Source organism: Macaca fascicularis, chromosome 4 (genome assembly GCF_037993035.2).
Source record: "Macaca fascicularis isolate 582-1 chromosome 4, T2T-MFA8v1.1".
In the NCBI taxonomy this organism is placed as follows: Eukaryota; Metazoa; Chordata; class Mammalia; order Primates; family Cercopithecidae; genus Macaca; species Macaca fascicularis.
In genome coordinates this window covers 17,452,636-17,472,481 of record NC_088378.1, presented here as the reverse complement: position 1 = coordinate 17,472,481, position 19,846 = coordinate 17,452,636, and the positions used below count along the sequence as shown (strand labels likewise).

Sequence of the window (19,846 nt, the reverse complement as noted above, 5' to 3'; positions counted from 1 at the left end):
GTGCTTTCTCATTCCCACAGTAAACACTGAATCCTGTTTATAACAGAAGGGCAGGATCTGTGGGGAGCATCCGCAAAGCGCTCCAGGCTCCTTTTTTCCTTTTCTCACAGACACCAGGAATGTGCCTTTGCACTGTTTTGCCAGCATCCTTAAATCATGATTAATTTAAAGCCCTTTCTCTCCTTGGTGAGGCCTGACACAAGCAACTGCTTTTCTGTCACATTGATTTTTCTGTCCTTGCAGATTCAGAGCCAGGGTTGAGTCCTCCTTACAGGGCGAGTTCTCTGACAAGGAAGTTTTGCAACCTAATTTACAGCTGGAGCCAAGCTTGTCAGTGAGTGCCAGAGGGAAACTGTCGCAATCGGCTGGCTAAGTATGCATTTAATAGTGTTTATCCAAGCGAGTTTGTGATTTCTTCACTCTCTCCAACAAATATGTTATTTGTAATAGCTATCTTCTCTCATCTAGGTGTTTGAAAAATGTCTCTAACGTGTGTGGGCTGGAACGCATTTCGTTTTTTCTGTAGGTATATTCATTTAACAAGGGAAGTCTCAGAGGAGCTATCAAAAACTGCTTGCCATCTTTCCAAATCATCTCTGTCTGCAGTGGCCATGTCTTAATCCTGAAGGACAACAAGGTAACCTTTTCAAATAAACATTTTCAAGGATGTTTAGAGGGAACCCAACTGCTGGCATGTAGAACCCCCTTCCAGTGCTTAAAAATAGATATATTGAGGGAGTACAACTCCACTGAGTTGGTGTACTTGAAAGCATTTGATATGTTCAGATGACTAACAATAATAAGCTAAATTGCAAGCAATGATCTGAATTTGTGTGTGTGTGAATATGAGTGTGTATGTGTCAAAGAGGCACTGTGTATCTTGTTTCTCAATGTTGTTGGCGGAAAATGAGGCACAGAGGGGTTACAGACTCCCAGTAGGTAAGCAAGTTGGTAAGGGACCTTGGCAATATTTGACCCTAAGCCCATCAGGTTTCACTGAGCTAACCTGACTCTGGGGAGAGTAAATATGAGATGAAGAAACATTTGATCATTAAATAAAAAGGAAGCACTGAAACAAATGCAATTGGTTGTATAAAACTTATTAATGCGATACTCCTGGTCTCAAGGAAGTTGACATGCAATAGAAAAAGAACATGTAGAGTATGGATTGAATAAACCAAAAATTATGTAGATGATGTAATTACTGTAATTAAATCAAAACAGATTGTGTATGCTGGAATTTATCTTATTACTCACAACATAATTTTGTATAATTTTTTAAAACTTGTCTCTTTTCCTTTCTGGTCTGTGGGTTTCTGAAGGACAAACCTCTTTTGTCATTTGATCCTGAAACCTCAGAACTTATGCTGGTCCTGGTACTAATGAGGACAGAAATGATTGAGCACATGAATTTGGTATTGAGTTTGACATTATTGTATCTCATTTTTTGTGGGCCTGGGATGTTTTCTACCTAATTCATTTATTGTTTGTTGTTTAAGGTGTTTGCATACTCAAAATATCTTTTTAACGTACTCTGCCTATACATAACATAAATACATTATTAACTTTGTTTAAAAAATCTTATCACAGTACCATCCATCAGGAATATAATGTGAGCCATGTGTAATTTAAAATTTACTAATAGCCATATTAAAAAAGGAAAAAGAAAATGAAGTTAATTTTTAATAATATGTTTTATTTAGCTGTATACAAAACATTATCATTTTAACATGCAAATATAAATTTATTAATATGATCTCTTACATTCTTTTTTTCTAGTAAATTTTTAAAATCTAGTTGGTATTTTACATTTAATGAACATCTTAATTCAGCCTTCAAACTTAATTGTAGACCACTGCATTTCAGTGCTCAATGAGCACGTGGCCACCATGTCAGCACATTTCAATAGTTCACAGGTCAACGTAGGGGACATTTTCCCCTCACTTAGCATTTGATCCTGTTATTATGCCCACTGAGCGCTGTAGTTTGGAGAAAACTCCATGCCTAGTAGCACACATGTAAACTGGGGTGACTAACATCCTAGTTTGCCTGAAATTGAGAAGTTTTCTGGGACAAAAGACTTGCAATGTTAAAACCAGGACAGTCCCGAGAAAAGCAGAATGGTTGGTATCCCACAAGTGAACTATGTTGGTCCAAACTATATGTCCCCTCCATCACTGTGATTTGTTCTGACCTAAAGTGTAGAAACCTGGCTGCCAGTTATGGGGTTTTTGAGGGAGCCACTGGGAGGAAGCACCTTACTCTCTGCTGTGGTTATTATCAGCTAACCTTTATGTCATGTGGGGAGAACCTGGCTGAAAGTATTACCTCCTTTGGAGGAAATCACAGTAAGAGAGAAATTGAGTTTCGGTGACTTATTTTTCAGTTCTTGGACCCGGTTGTGTCTGAACCTATCCTATTTTTGGACTTTTCAGTGAATTAATACGTTCTTTACACCTGTCTCCATATTGTTTGTTTAAACAGTTAAGGTTGCATTTCCATCATGTGAAATTGGGATAGTTCTAACTAATAGGTTTAGAAAAAAAAAGAGTACAAGAAATCTAGTTGGAATTCTTCAGGCTCATCAGAAACATAATCAGGTTGTCTATTTTATTTTAACACAGCCTCGTCGAGCTACTGTTGAGTATGTGTGTGTGTCCTCTCTTTTGCTGCCCAGGAACAGTAGGTATTTCTGTGAAGCAGGGGATGGAAGACAGTGAAATAGCTGCATGCTGGCAATAACCTATGAATCTGTGGGGATTTTGAAGAATAGGAAACAATGAAGACCTGCTGTCTTTCCTTTATTGTCACTTCCTCTGTTGCTCTCAGACTGTTGTGCTTTGCTTGTGTTGTGGGTGTTTTCCTCCGCCATGATGGCTCTCAGGATAGCTATAAGCTTCAGTCTAGGTCCTGGGGCAATCTACAGTTCATGAGATTCTCACCTATGGGTTAGGGACCCTTGGACTTTTGCAGAGCTGCAAAGTCAAGCACCATTTATTCTTTTTTAATCAGTGGATACTAAAAGTGTAATCTTTAGTATATAGAAAGATAGTAACAATTTTTGGTGATTTCCGAAGAAGACTGAGTAAGCATTTAATAGATAGATGCTACTGAGACACTAATATGTAGCTTGACATGGTTAAATGCCTTATGTGAAGCACACTTAACAAGTGTTAACACATCACATTTAAACTTCACAACAATCTTAACAATCTTATTATTCTTATTGCTTTGAAATAAAAAAAGATTGGGCTGGGCATGACAGTTCATGTTTTTAGCCCCAGTATTTTGGGAGACTGAGGCAAGAGGATTGCTTGAACCTAGGAGATCAAGGTCAGTCTGGGAAACATGGAGAGACCTCATCTCTATGAAAAGTTAAAAATAAGAAAAAATAGCTAGGCGTGATAGCGTGTGCCTGTAGTCCTAGCCACTCGGGAGGCTGTGGTGGGAGAATCACTTGAGCCCAGAAATTGAAGGCTATAATGAAGCCACTTGTACTCCAGCCTGAGTAACAGAGCGAGACCCTGCCTCAAAAGAAAAAAAACAATTGAATTATTACATTTTCTTTATTCATTGCTCATTTAACAATCTTCATTTTATACTATTATATTCTCAATGAATTTAACATCTAGTGGGGAAAATAGGTGTACAAACATGATTATAATACTGTGTGTGAGCACATTAACAAACACAGAGGGGAAGGGGAGGAAGGGTCTCCCATAGCCGATGTAGGTGCAGGGTACAGAGCATGGGATCACCAGAAAATTCCCTGGAAGCACGGTGCCTGAGCCAAACCTGACACATTAAAGCTTATCTGCACTATTGCAATAGTCCAGTACAAAATAACTTTTTCAGGAGAGAGATTCATTATCTTACAATGACAAATTTTCATTTGTTTCTCTGCATCATGGTAACATAAGTGACAGGATTCACTGATTTGTAAAGCAAAACAGTTGGATTCTTAACCCTAATGAGGCCCTTGGGCAAAATCTCTCAAACACTTGGGGCTAGACTTCCCTCTCCAACAAGTAAGGTAGGATCAGCAATTCATTCATAACAGCATCTCTTCCGAGCTCCACACCCTGAAGGCTTCAAGTTGTGGCCTTCATTTCCACCTTTGTTGTCCTTCTAGTAAGAGTCATTGCCTGGAAACCGCAGTTCAGAAGCAAGGCATCACAGCTAGGTGTAAAAGGAGCTTAGCTTCCAAAGAAAAAGCTTCCACTCATTTAATTCTTACCAATATCATAAAATCACCCATGATAGTTTCAGGGTATCTTCACTCAAGTATAGCCTAGGACAGGCAGTGAAGATGTGGTAAATTATTTTAATGGCAGCAGAGAGACAGGGTTTCACTGAATGCCTTGATCAAAGCATTATTAGATTCATGGTTAAAAAGTAGTGAGTTTCATCAGATATTCAATAAATGTCCATTAAATGCCTTCCTTTCAGGCAGATAAAATTCTTTTATGCTTAAAGATGCAAAAAAATAAAAAAAATGACACACACACACACTCATAAAACAACTTTAGAGTCTACAGGATCTCATTCTGCACTTGGGCTATGCTGCTTACTAACAGTATCTCCCTGGAAGAATAACTAGCCTTAGTTTCCACATCTGCAAAATGGAGGTAATAATACTGCAAAATGATTATGGCTTTTTGATGATGTAGTTTGCATAAATGGCCTAGCCAAGTACCCGGCACCCATAGGTACTCCACAAATGCTATTCAGCATCCCTTCTTGGAAATCTCCATGATTAAATGATATCTTATACAGCTGTTTGCAGGCTTATCTCCTGTTAGACTCCAAGCTGCTTAAGAATAGCGACTATGGGCTTTTTCACATTGGGTTTCCTGCAGCCTTGCTCAGTGCTTTGTACCTAACAGATGCTAAGGCATATTGGACACATCAGTGTATTACTGTAAAAATACAAATGACCATAGGTCTGGAAAGAGCCAGGCTCAGCAGGGTATAAAGCAGGCCTGGGGATACAAAACCCAGGCTCTTTAAAACCTTTGCCTTAGCTCAGCAAGGTTCTCAAGGGTGGGGTAATTGCAGAGAGAAAATGGCAGGCTCCATGTGCAGGCTTATGTGATTTAGGGCCACAGACTGACCTCTTCCTGGGGTCACCCACAAGATGAATCAGAGAAAGAGAGAACAGAGATGGGGCCAGCTGCTCCCAGATCCTTAGACATTCTAAATAAGGGGGAGAGACTCAGTCTTTTCTGATTAATCTTTGATGATTTATTCTTTGGACATCATTTAAAAGGAGCATTTTAAAGTAAATTAATTGAACTCTCATGACCTTTTACCCTACTAATATCATCAAAAGAAACTAGATCTTGAATTTTAAAAAGTTCTTGATTTATTTTCTGTGACTTACAAACTACTGAAGAACATCAGTTTTTATTTTTTGAAATTATAAAAACTCCAGCTTTTAAAGCAATAAGTCAAAACAGCCTGGTTTTGAAACATCTCAGTTTTAGCCACTGAGTATTGAGTGAAAGGTGTCATAGACATTGGTAAAAGATAAATATATAATTTAAGACACACAAAACTGAGTAAGTATTGTCTTCAAAACAGCCAATTCCCCTTCTCTCACACTGACCTAGATGGTATTCTTGAGTCCAAAATGACTTGGGTACATTCTGATTAGTATAAACCAGTTTTTTTTAAAAAAAAATTATTTTACTTTAAGTTCTGGGATATGCGTCCAGAATGAGCAGGTTTGGTACATAGGTATATATGTGTCATGGTGATTTGCCACACCTATCAACTTGTCGTTTACGTTTTAAGTCCCGCGTGCATTAGGTATTTGTCTTAATTCTCTCCCTCTCCTTGCCCCCAACCTCCTGACAGGTCCCAGTGTGTGATGTTCCCCTCCCTGTGTCCATGTGTTCTCATTGTTCAACTCCCACTTATGAGTGAGAACATGCAGTGCTTGGTTTTCTGTTCCTGTGTTAGTTTGCTGAGAATTATGGTTTCCAGCTTCATTTATGTCCCTGCAAAGGACATGAACTCAGTCTTTTTTATGGCTGCATAATATTCCATGGTGTGTATGTGCCACATTTTCTTTATCCAGTCTATAATTGCTGGGCATTTGGGTTGGTTCCAAGTTTTTGCTATTGTAAATAGTGCTGCAATAAACATATGTGTGCATGTGTCTTTATAGTAGAATGATTTACAATCCTTTGGGTATATACCCAGTAATGGGATTGCTGGGTCAAATGGTATTTGTAAACCAGTGTTTTTGTTTTTTTTTTTTTAAGTGCAGGAAGCAGTCTATTAATAAATTCTAAATCAATGATCAATGTAGTACTTTGAATCAGAATTTGTTAAATTAATTGAGTAATATAAAGAATAAAATAGAATGGAAAATATCTGGATGTACTGCACATAAGGATTCCAAATTCTATTTTCGAAACTTTCATCTGTAGTTTATGTATGCATCTAAAATGTATTTATGTGTATACTGAGTTAGGGTATACAACTTTTCCCTGAGGTTGTATCTCAAGAACTTTGGAAGCTGAAGAATTTGTCCAAATGTATGTTCCTTTTTGTTTGTAAATCACCTGATGATGGTAATATAGCTCTGGTCAACGAAAAGTCAAGGGAAGTCTGCTGGGGAAGGTAGACGTAGGGTAGGAGTATGGGAAAAAATTCTTCACTCAAAAGCATGATACACAGAGGAGATATGGTCTTTTCTTGTTTTCCTTACTGGATGTTGTCATGTCTGTATGTACTTCCTGGAACTGTGGCACCATCTTACAACCATGAAAGGAGCTCACATGAAATCATGTTGAACATAGCAGAGCAAGAAGATGGAAGGAATCTGAGATCTATATTTGATGTTAAGCGGTGATGTTAAATACTTAAATATCTCCAGAACTCTCTTACCTCTGGGCTTGTTATAATAAAAAGATAATAATCCTCTTAGTGTTTAAGCCACTTGAGTTTTGTTGTTCTCACTTTGTGTTTTTGGTTGCTGCCAGCGAAAGCATCCTAAAGGATAAAGAAAGCTTATTTCAGGAAGAATGAGTAAATCAACCCCTGGCATATAGGCCTGGTGGATGGAAAACTTGGAAAGGTACCTTGGGCCAGATCATGAAGAATGTTGAATTTCAGTGCCAAACATTGATACTAATATGGTACAGGCTTACAGTTCTGAGCACAGACTTAGAGGCAGAGTATCTGGGCTTGAATTTCTGTATGCCACTTGTTAGCTGAGTTTCCTTGAGAAAGTAATCAATTGAAGCAGTGTGTTAGTTAGTCTGTCTGCGGTAGATTGAAAAATGGGAGAAATTGAAGACAGTAAGGCTAGTTAGAAGACTGCTGTGACAGTCAAGTGATGAGCAATGAGTGTGCTCTGGAAGAAATCGAAGGCAGTAAAGCTTGTTAGAAGATTCTTGTGACAATCAAGTAATGAGCAATGAGTGTTTGTGCTTTGGAGATGGTGAAGGAAACACAAAGGAAGGGAAGAATGCAGGAGATTCTAGAAAGGTGGAATTGACAACAGACTGGATGTGGCCATGGGGCTGGGGAGGATTCAAGTCTAGCCAAATGATGTCAATGCTGGAAGTCTGGGTTGGGAAAAGGGTGGTGTGTGTGGTGGGTGTGAGTAGGAAGCAGGCAGAGGAGGTCACTTCCCCAGGTCCCCTTGGTGGAATGGTACTCTATTTACTTGTAGTTTCCTCATGCAATTCCCATGTTATGCATGATAAGCCAAAATTCAGAGATGTTAGGAAGCTTTTGAGTGATGTGGTAAATGACAAAACCAACATTTAATCCCAGGAATTGTTTACTTTAAATGTCTCCTCTATCCCTAATGCTTCTTGAGAGCCACACATGAGAAGGAGAAGAAATCAGGAAATCATGAGGAGGTGACAAGCTTTAGGAAGAAGACAGAGGCTTCAAATGACTGATTTATAGCCCAGATGGGAAATACAGGAAGAGTAGTGTATAGGGCTTAAAGACAGGTCTTTCTAGAATGATTTTTTTTTTTAATTGAAGAAAAATGTGGGTGAGAAAATGAAGGTGAGTATTAGAGGAGACAAAGGAGTATGGAGAATGGCTGGGAGGAAGAACAGGAAGGAGAGATGCAGTGAAATCCAAAGGAAGGGTGCACAGCAAGAGGTGAGGTTCGTTCCAGTGTCACCACTACAGATTAAGGGAAGGAGTGACTGAGAAAGGGACATTGAAGACAATAACAAGTGGATTTCTGGTAACTTTCAGGCAAAACACTTTATACTCTTGACAAACAAAAGTGCTAGATTGTAGGATCTAAGGATGAGTCGGGGGAGCTGAAGATACTACCGATAACTGGAAAATGTGTGTGAATTAATGAAAAGACACAGGAAAAGTAAAGATCTGACAACCAAGGTAAGATCTTTTCCTGTTTGAAGTAGAAAGAATGACAGATAGTTTGACGATGCTTTAGAAAAATAGAGGGAAAGAAGGGAGAGCCATAGCAGTGAGAGAGAAAGGGATTGAGAGGAAAAGAGAGGGAGGGAGGGAGAGAGAGAGGGGAAGTAGAGAGGGAGAGAGTGCAAATGAACCTTCACAGAAAGCAGGGAGGGGCTAGCTATGGCAAGAAGATGAGCAAATCAATTCACCTAGAGTAGGAAAATATTTGAGAGAATTAGACAGTGAGTGTGGAGATAATATGTATAAACTGCTTTGCAATACAAAAGATGTTAGTAGAACGAATAGTGAGTAGCATCTAGGGGTCAGGGAAATTATAGGTTGCAACTTCTTGCAACACTAGCAACACTAGCAATTCCATTAAAGACTCCAGGAGAAGGGGAAGAGAAAATGGAGGGGATGTAAAGTTTACAACCAGTGACTCCAGAAAATGGTACAAGGGTATTCAAAAAGCAGCACTGAATGGTGTTGGAGTCTGTTCTCCTGTAGCAAGTTCTGATTGCTGGTGAAGTGCCCAGCACTCTAGTTTGACCCTGCTCTAACTTGTTGGAAAGTCTTAGGTCTTTGTACCAGAAAGACCTTAATTACATATATATATATATATAATGGGATGCATCGGCTATGGCTCTTTAGGGTTTTTCTGTGGAAATTCAAAAAGATGACATGTGATGATCATGATGACCATGACACAATGACAATAACCATGAAGACTATGATAAACATAGTAAAATTAGGTTGATGTAAAAGTAATTGCAGCTTTTGCCATTTAAAAGCAATGACAAAAACCACAATTACTTTTGCACCAACCTAACAGTAATAGCAACAGCATCTATTACAATCCATCTATTACTATTACAGCATCTATTACTGTAGTCTTTTCCCTCCCTCCCTCCCTCCCTCCCTTCCTTCCTTCCTTCTTTCCTTCCCTCTTTCTTTCCTTCTTTCTTTCCTTTCTTTCTTGCTTGCTTTCCTTCTTTTTTTCTTTCTGTTTTGAGATGAAATCTCACTTTGCTGTCCACCCAGGTTAGAGTGCAGTGGTGTGATCTTGGCTCACTGCAACCTCTGCCTCCTGGGTTCAAACAGTTCTCATGCCTTAGCCTCCCGAGTAGTTAGGATTACAGGCATATACCACCACACCCAGCTATTTTTTTTTTTTTTTTGTATTTTTAGTAGAGACAGGGTTTTGCCATGTTGGCCAAGTTGATCTCAAATTTCTGGCCTCAAGTTATCTGCCCACCTCAGCCTCCCAAAGTGCTGGGATTACAGGGTTTCTATCATTTTTCTATGGTGGGTCAGATACTGTTCTAGTCTTCTACATACATTAACTTATTTAATCTTCCCATCAGTTCTATAAGGTTCCTATAGTTTTTCCCCCTGGTTTACAGAAGAAACTTGGGTATCCTGAATTCAGTTGCCTAAGTTCAACTACTACTAAGTGACAAAGCCAGGATTCTAAGTAGCCTGGCTTCAGATTAAAAATTTTAAAAATGTAAAACCTTGTATCTTGCAAGGTATTATTATAGAAGAAACAAGACATAGTCTGAACCATTTTAATCTGAGAATGTATTTTGAATGTTTTTTTTTTATTATATCACATACCTCTTTTTCTAATTCCACTAGGTTCTTAATGACATTGTGTCTCCATAGTCCCCACCCCCACCTAGAAAACAGTGCCTTCCATCTTCATGCAGCTTCCCAAGGAAGATGAACCTCTGATGTTGTTTCTTGGTATTTATTTCTGTGAGCAGCAGCATGTGTCTCCTCTGATGAATTACTCCTAAGAAACAGGGATGGCAGCTGCTGCCGTAAGCTTTTTGGCCGACCCTGATCCAATTGGTATATCAAAAAAGATGATTGAATTAAGAGGAATATAGCTAGTTAAAGGTTACAGAAACATCTTCACCATATCACACAAATGTGGAATCAAATTTTGAATGTGTTTCCTTAGAGTATGACTTCTGCCTCAAGTAGTCCCATGCTAGATTCCAAACAAATTGTATTGGGTAGGTGATATTTTATATCAAGAGCTGTACAGCACCCACCAGAGATTCCAGACTGCTAATCAAAGGCTTACTAGGCTGTTGTAAACAGTCCACAGTGCTTAGTAGGAAACCATTGCTTTCAGGACTGCAACAGCTTGTAGAAGATTATTTGCATTACCTTCAAATTCAATCGGCTGAGTTTGGGATTGCTATAGCTACCTGGAATTTGATCAAAAAAAGTTTCAAGAAATTAAGTCAGGGTGAAATCCTCTGTTAGAATCATGAAAACAACAAGCCGAACAGGACTGAATCTCCACATCGTGTCTGCCTTCTTATGGGGTAGTTGGGGGCTGTGCTGCATTGACACAAGGCAAATTTGGAGCTGGTCATGCTAGAGTCAATAGATGATAAGCCGGTGCTCTGCATTCCTGGTGTTTGTAACTCTTGTAAAGTGTTGTCAGATTTTGTTTTTTGTCCAGTTTCTCCACATCCTATCATATACAGCCGCAATCTCAGACACGTGTTCTATGTGGTGGACAATAGCACTTTTAGACTCTGAAAAGGTACACTTTCTCTTTTTAACCTTGTCCACTTTAGAGAAGCTTCAGTACAAAAAAGAAGCTATTGATTGAGAGCCATAGGAACTAGAGGGTAAATGGTAAAAACAGTGTGGAATCCATGCAGCAAGGCCAGCGATGTCGACATCAGCCCACACAGCAGTCTCAGGGATGGGTCAGCTACCTCATGCTGTGTCTTCAGTGGTAGGACAATTCAGGCCTGCATGAAAGAAAGTCAATGGCAATGTTAAAGGGCCTTAGCCATCTGAAAACACAGCCCTGACTCCTAACACGGCAGTGCTGCTTTCTGGTTAGGTTTCAGCTTGCTTCGAACACACGTTTGTTTAAGATCTAATTGCCATACTTTTCTCCTAGGATCTACTCCACTTTTTGTCAAAAATGAAATATTACATCAGACTTTTTATTTAAAAAAAGAATCTCTAGTGTTAGGCTACAAACAACATACCAGAGACTTGATTCTGGCTCTCTGAGATCTTACTCAGAATTTATGAGAACGCTGTGGTCTTTCTCTTCTGAATATTTCAGGGGGCTGCTTAGTTTACTTACAAAATCTACTTGAAGATGTGTGCAAGTCAAATTTTATTTTAATGAATGGAACAGGACCTTGTTTTTTTTTAAACTAACATTTTCACTAATTTAGGAATGAGTATTATGGTGCAGGTTTCAAATTTGTTCGTTAATATCAATTATTTAAATACCATCTTCACAATTTTTGGCATATCATCATACTACTCTACTGCTATTTACATATTTTTAAATGATTCTTTTCATAAATAAAATTACATTTTTATTGAACCTTGTATTAAGGGTTATAGTCCTGAATTCACAGATTTAATGTGATACATGTATGTATAAATGTATACGTATATACACACATATATGTAGTATTTTTCTGAATACACATTATAGTAAAGATGGAGTGATCACAATAGGGAACATATTCGTTCAGCTATCTTGTAAAATCATCCTGTATTCTAGCAGTGCTAAGTATCCTATCCTCTTTGGAGAACTCTGGTTTATGTGTTAAGATCTTTTTTATTTTTCCATATATTTCTAAAAAATACCAACTAGAAACTTACATCTTCTTTCTCTTCTGTTTTTATTTAAATTTATCTCCCAACTTTTAGAACACATATGTTTACTGTTTGACTAGTCACTTTGTTTTTTTTTTAACTCTTAGACTTCCATGATAAGAAACTACAGTACAGCTTTTGCCAAAACCTGCCATGTCTTAAGGATGTCTAACATTGCCTTCAAGTACAGTTAAAGTTCATAAAGACATACAGAAAGCCATCTTTATTACTGTCACTGAATTTTCATATCCACAGACTGGAAATGGCATCTGCAATTCATATTTAACCTGCGAGTGCTGCTGCTGTGAACCATTTGCTGAGCATTTCTTCTTGTATGGAGCTGAAATCCTAAGGTTGTTAGAATGATTTCTTCCCCATGAACAATTCTAAAAAACTATTTCCTATCTCCCCCTAGCATAGTAGGTAGGAACACAGGTTTTTGAGTTAGACCTGGATTTGAATCTTGTCTCAAACCTTTGGTAGTTTTATGACTTTCTGCAATTATTTAACCTCATTCAGCCTCAGTGTCCTCATTTGAAAGTCAGATAACATAAAGTGCTTGGAACAGTCCCAGGCATGAAATAAACATTAAATTAATATTGTCTATTATAATTATCAAGTTAGGGGTACTCTCCAGGAATGTGATAGGAAGGAAGTAGGGGGGCTTTTCTCTTTCTTGAAAATAAAATCAGCATAGAATCAGGAAGATGAGGACAATTTGAAATACACATGAACTTATACCCTATGCTGCACTGGGGCTATTATCTGCTCTAAATATTAAAATAAAATTTTTGGTCTAGAACTATTTTCTTAGATGTTAGGTAGTTTTATATATGAAATTCACTTAGTATGCCATGTATTTTCATGCTCTGAAGGTCAAACTAGGTTTGCTTTATAATATATTCTGAAATTTGCATTATATTATACCCTCTCTAGACTTTTACAACTGATCCGCCAAAAGAGTTGAAGTTGTGACTGAAAGCACTTCCTTGTCTCCATGTACTGTACTCTAGACCTTAGATCCAGAAAAGATATGCTTGATATAGTTCCAGTCCTGAAGTGAACCCTCTAAAATCTTCCAGACTTATTTTGGTTAGAATAAAATCTGAAACAAATACATATTTGTACAATGTATGGTGCCTTTTTACAAATACCATAATATCTGTGCTTTTCAAGATCAGTACTGTTACAATTTGAATTCTCTGTAAAGGCAGAGGATTGTCTTGGTTATCAATGCCTTCTTGGTCTTTCAAAATTATTAATTGAATTGTGGCACTTCCCCGATTAAAATTCTTTACTGACTTTCCATTGCATTGGATAAAAAACAAACTGTCCCCTTAGCCTTTAGGGACCAGAAGGAGTTGGACTCATTCTCACTGGAGGCGACTGTCTCAATTCCCTACTCTCCATCCAGAAGAGTCTCTTTCAACTTTTGCAAACTCTTTCCCACCTTGGGCTCTTCACACACACTGGTTCCTAAATTTGTAACTTCCTTTTAGATTTATTTATTTATTTATTTATTTATTTATTTATTTATTTATTATTTTTTTGAGATGGAGTCTTGCCCTGTTGCCCAGGCTGAAGTGCAGTGGTGCTCTCTCTGCTCACTGCAACCTCCGCCTCCTGGGTTCAAGTGATCCTCCCACCTCAGCCTCCCTAGTAGCTCCCTAGGACTACAGTAGCATGCCACCACGCCCAGCTAATTTTTGTATTTTTAGTAGAGAAAGGACTTTGCCATGTTGGCCATGCTCTCTCACATGCCTAGCCTCATGTGATCCGCCTGCCTCAGCCTCCCAAAGTGCTGGGATTACAGGCATGAGCCAACATGCCTGGCCCAAATTCCTCTTATTTAAAATGTCACATCCTCCCCTTTGCCTTCCCCAATAATCTTATTTAAATAATTCCCTTCTTTTCCACCACAAACCCCATCCTCATTTTCTAAATCTCAACAGTCACTCAGTTTCCTTAGTAATCCTTATAGTTTATTTATTCTCTTTCTAATTGTCTGTCTTTTATAAATGATGAGCTCTATGAGGTCACGGTCACATGCCTGTGATAACCCTGCAGTGAACGTGGCATGTGGCAGGTATTCAACAACTATATGTCGAATGAATATGTGAGCTTGGGGGAAACAATGATAAATGTTCCACATACTTATCACCATTGGTGTAGAGAACAGAAAGAGACAAAACTGAAAATTTTGAATCCAGATTACAGAAGGGCTCATTAAGGGTATTCTGTAGTAGATTATGATCAGTGTTTTTGAGCAAGAGACTGATGCCATTTGGTTTGTGTTTAGAAGGATTATCTGTCAAAAAAAAAAAAAAAAATAGCAGACTTGATCGTAGTAGAAAAATAGCCCTAGGGAGACCAGTAACAGTATTAGGTGGAAAAGACTGGAAGTAAGAGAAGGGTTTTGAATAAGGAAGAGTGCTGATTGAAAACCTTAATAAACTAAAGCAAATAGAAAAAAGAGGAAGCACATTTTTTTCTTTTGGTGGCTAACTCATTCAAAATACGTGTTTCAAGGTTATTGGGGAAGAGGGTATGAAAATATTATTCTCCACCACAACTCTCCACCCCAAAGAGATTACTTTCAAAGACAGAGCTAGATGTAGTATAACATCATTGCAGTGTTTTTGTTCAATAGAAGGTCTTCTGGTCATGTCTAGGATGAGAAAGTTAAACAGTTGTTTGGTTAGTTTGTTTTCAGATTCTTTAAAATCTCCCTATACAGAGCCACATTAATTGACATGTATTTGATGTTGGAATTTTTTTAAATGGAGCATTGTGGAAAGGGAGGGCTGGGTTTCATTCCTTTGGGAAAAGCTGTCTCAGTTGATGGAACAAGAATTTTGAGTCAGAACTTTTAGGCTTAACTCCTGTCTCTACACCAGCTGGATAAAATTAGACCAGTCATCTAACCCCTGAGAACTCTATTTTCTGATCTATAAAATGGAAATGAATTCTACCCTAACTCACAGTAAATACTTTTAAACTATAGGCTGCTCTACAAATTCTAGGGACCTGGATTCAAGACACTCTATATCTTCACCTTGCCCAAAGAGCTATATATCAACATTTTAATTTATATTATACCCAGAAATTAGCAGAAGAGGATTAACAAATATGAGAAATGGAGAAACTAGAATACATCAACCAGGCGAGTGTATCCAAGGGATGGTGGACAAGTAGTGGATCACCTGTGTGCTATATACCTTCCTTTACACTTAAAATCATCAGGGAATTGTCAGTACCGATACCAAATTACCAAATATTGTTTTTATTTTGTTTATTTGTTTGTTCTTGTTGTTGTTTGGTGAATTTGTGAGGGTATGGTAGGTATGAAGGAGGGAATTTTCATATTATGTTATCATTGTTACTAACAACAACATTATCAGTATAAGGCAATGGTTTCTAAACTCTCTTGAGTCTAGAAATTCTTGGAGTCGCTGATGAGAGAGATGGACTCTAAGAAAATTTTCATGTACATCTTTCCCACACCTCCACTATTTTGATTATAAATCAAAGGATTCACAGACTACCTGAAGCCTCTCTAGAGACAAAGCAGTCCAATGAACCTCAGGTTGAGAGACCTGGCTATTAAGTAGCAAGTGAATTTTCTATTTACAGAGTCTGTTTTGCTTTTCTTTGTTTGTTTTTGTTTTATTTTCAGTGGGCTTGTTCTCATGTGTAAAAAAGGTCATAAAGTGTCCGGCATTGTGCTAGGAATGTCCTCAAACCTTAATGCGTCTAGTCCTTTTAGTAATACTATTGGGTAAGGGAGTTTGTTGTTGTTTGTATAAAACTGATAAGAAGAAAGACTCCTGGCCAGGTGTGGTGGCTCACACCCATAATCCCAGCATTTTCGGAAGCTGAGGGTGGTAGATCACTTGAGGCCAGTAGATCGAGACCAGCCTGGGCAACACAGCAAAACTCTGTCTCTACTACAAATACAAAAATTAGCCAGGCATGGTTGTACGTGCCTGCAGTCCCAACTACACTGGAGGGTGAGGCATGAGAATTGCTTAAACCCGGGAGGTGGAGGTTGCAGTGAACCGAGATTGCACCACTGCACTCCAGCCTGGGCGACAGAGCAAGACTCTGTCTCAAAAAAAAAAAAAAAAAAAAAAAAGAAAAAAAAAAAAGAGGCTTCCGGGTTGTAGTAGCCGCTATATACTCTGTCGGTTACTACAACCCAGATTGCAAATATCTTCTAAAATACTGCCTCATAGGAATTTTACTCTCTCAAAAAATAGACTGTTAAATGTTTTTAAATCATGTTTAATTCACAACATACAAAAAGTACATGCTGAGCACTGTGTATGTTTAGGGCTCCAAATCTATAGTTCTATCTTAAGTTCTTTATAATAATGTTAGACTGTTCTACTGACATTATTATAAAGGTCTGCTGAAAAAATCCACCTGGATATTCCAATGGACTACTCACTCATAAAATACCCAAAAATGAGTCAGTCTCCTCCATCATCATATTCCAGGAGTCTGCTCCATCTCCAGGCTCTCTCTTTTGGTAATTGGCACCTTTAGCCTCTTGCTGGCCACCAGGCCAGGCTCTGCCAATGCTTCAGGACTCTGCACAGGTTTTACCCCTTCAGATATTATTATTCTTCCCTGGCACTGTGATGCCTTTCTCATCTCATTTGGAGGAGAGTGAGGGCTGGGGAGAGAAAATCCAATCCACTGTTTGTTATTTTTGAATTGTTGCTATTATTACTACCATTATTATTAGTTTTCAAACAACTACATTTGTGGTGATCTTCTTAGCATTCTAATATCTTCCTATTGAAATGAATATCAAATTGAAACTCGTTACTGTAACCTACTTGATCCCATAGGATTTGGCCCCTATGTTTGTAAGATTATCTTTTATCCGTTACCAGCTTCCAGCCACGGAGGCCTTCTTCTTGCTCTTTCTTGCTTGCTTGCTTGCTCTGCAAGACTGGAGTGCACTGGCGTGGTCTTGGCTCCCTGCAATCTCTGCCTCCCAGGGTCAAACAATTTTCCTGCCTCAACTTCCCGAGTAATTGGGATTACAGGTGCGTGCCACCATGCCCGGCTAATTTTTGTGTTCTTAGTAGAGATGGAGTTTCACCATGTTGGCCAGGCTGGTCTCGAACTCTTGACCTCAGGTGATATTCCGCCTCGGCCTCTTAAAGTGCTGGGATTACAGGAGTGAGCCACAGCACCTGACTGAGTGCAGGTTTTATTAGGGACCCTTGACTACTCGATGCCTTTCACCGCAGAGCTAAATTTGTCTTTTAGGGGATAAATGCACGGCTCAGCACCATACTGGAGGGGCTCACTCAGCAGAGAGGAGGAACGATCACTCCTAGGATACTCTCTCATCTGGGGTACCTTACAGTGTGTCAGAGCACCCCTGAACCCAAGGCATGTGTATGTGTATATATATTTTTTAAGACAAAGAGTTTTGCTATTAAAGTATTCAACCTGGAACAACAATGAAAAAGCCTAAGTTTCATTGAGATGAGACAGATTTCCAAAAATGTTCTTTTCTAGGTCATTAGAATTTCCATTTCTGACCTAGAAAAGAGATGCATATATCTGTATTTTCTCTTGTGTCATTTGTAATAATAGCTGTTTAACTTTGATAACACCTGTAATCAATTTTCAGGATGGAAGCTGTTTCTAGAACATAAAAAAATACTGATATTCTTTAAATAAACTAAGTGCATAAATGGTTCAAGGGCTAAAATTGAGGGATTCTATGTATATGATTCATACTGATATTTGAAGCAATTTTACAGAAGTGCATATAATTGAAAAAGTAGCTTTATTTGTGTAAAATCAAAGTATTTATTAGCAAAGTCCTCTGAAATGTTCATATAAAAAGTAACTATAGGCACATAAAATGTCATTATTGTTATTATCATCATTAATAGCTAGCCTGGTACTTTAATGATTTTCTTGAAGTTTCCTTATCGGAATTAACTTGTTGGTATGGATTGCAATTAGCATTACAGACTGCTGAGTCATGCTAATTCTCAGAACAAAAAGAAAGCAAACCAAGCAACACCAAACCAAAGAACTCTTTAGGAGGAGCAAATTTTCCATGCCTCAAGGATAATTTCATATTTGTTTATACATTTACCCTATTATATCAATTAATATCCTAGAAGTAAAGATTGTTCATATCAGAGTAAAACAAAAATTTTGCTAGATCTCATAATACAAGATAATTCTAGGTATTTGTAGATAATGGCCAGGAGTTTAGACTGTATTAAATTTGAATTTCAGCAAATTATGCTCAAAGAAATGATACGATCTTGTTCAAAGTCAGAAAACTCAGTGACTCTGAAATTTGTTCTTTGGAGTAGATCCATATGGACAGTTAATACAATTTAATGCTTATCTGGTTGGTGTTCTGGAAAGCAAACTTGGTTTTTCTGCAAAGAAAAAACCAAATTCCAAAGAGTCACATAGTTTTTTATTTTCATTACACGTTGACATGTTGCTCCATTTTCTATCTTTTTATGGGCATACACATTTTGAATGACAACATGGTCAGATAAAGTGATAGTTTCCCTGAAAGAATGATTCCACCTCCAAGGGAAAAATTCAACTCAGAAAAAAAGGAAATGGTCAACAACATAGAGCAGAAAATATTACTTTCAAAGCAAAATTCTTACTTACTAAAAAAAAAAGAAAAAGAAAGAAAAAAATCCTGTTAGTTACACAATGATAAGATTAGTTTAGGAGAAGTATCATGTAATTGCAGAAAATATTACAAGCCATTTTTGATGAGTTTCCTTGTTAACAGGTCTTGGATGGATGATTTTACTACTCAGATGCTGAGTTGCAAGTCTCAGCAACTGAAACCCAACAGAAAAAAACTCCTGGGGAGTGGAGCACATTAATCAAATAAAACTGCAGATTAAATCATGTTTTAGGTGGGAAAAAACATCTTTTATTTAAAAACTGTTTTATCAAACTTTCAAAAATTGATAATTTAAGAATCCAGGGCTGGGCTCAGTGGCTCATGCCTGTAATCCCAGAACGTTGGGAGGCCGAGGCAAGCAGATCACTTGAGGTTGAGTTTGAGACAAGCCTGGCCGACATAGTGAAACCTGGTCTCTATTAAAAATACCAAAATTAGCTAGGCGTGGTGGCGGGCGCCGGTAATCCCAGCTACTTGGGAGGCTGAGGCAGGAGAATTGCTTGAAGCTGGGAGGCAGAGATTACAGTGAGCCAAGACTGTACCACCGGACTTCAGCCTGGTCAACAAGAGTGAAACTCCATCTCACAAAACAAAAACAAAAACAAAAACAAAACAAAACAAGAATCCAAAAGTATTTAAGGATAATTATTTAAATAATAAATTTGATGTGTAAGACTGTAGATCTAAAATGGCAGTGCTTTGCAAATTGAAATATTCTGATGTATACTTCAGAGCTTGCAAGTTCTATGAGAACTTATTTACTTAGTTTTTTCTTATTTTACTGAATTAAAAAATGTACATGTTCCTTATGCCAGATCACCTAAGATTGCTATGTAGATTCAGGGTCTCTATTTGTGTTACTGTTGCATCAGTGCTGAGAGATCATCAAAGAAGTTAGTATTTAACTCTTAATATCCTGGGCCCAAACTCATGTCAAAATATCTGTCTTAAGGTAAAAAATTGAGATGAGTTCCTTTTGCCAGTATGATGATACAACTTTTCTTTTGAAACAAGAATGTACAACAGAAGAACTATTTAGTTGACTAAGATTTTAATTCCTTATTTAAAAATTTAGACTTTGGTCTGACGCCATCC

The 19,846-nt window shown here is 38.0% G+C and overlaps 1 long non-coding RNA gene across 3 annotated transcripts in view; it reads left to right on the top strand.

The window, feature by feature from the left end:
* The first annotated feature begins 219 nt into the window (after positions 1-219).
* LOC102138858 (uncharacterized) overlaps positions 220-19,846 on the top strand; it is an 82,886-nt gene continuing 63,259 nt past the window's right edge. For all 3 annotated transcript variants that reach the window (XR_010586202.2, XR_012434397.1, XR_010586201.2), the window contains exons 1-2: positions 220-373; positions 527-637. This is a non-coding gene — a long non-coding RNA (uncharacterized lncRNA). The remainder of the gene's footprint in view (positions 374-526; positions 638-19,846) is intronic.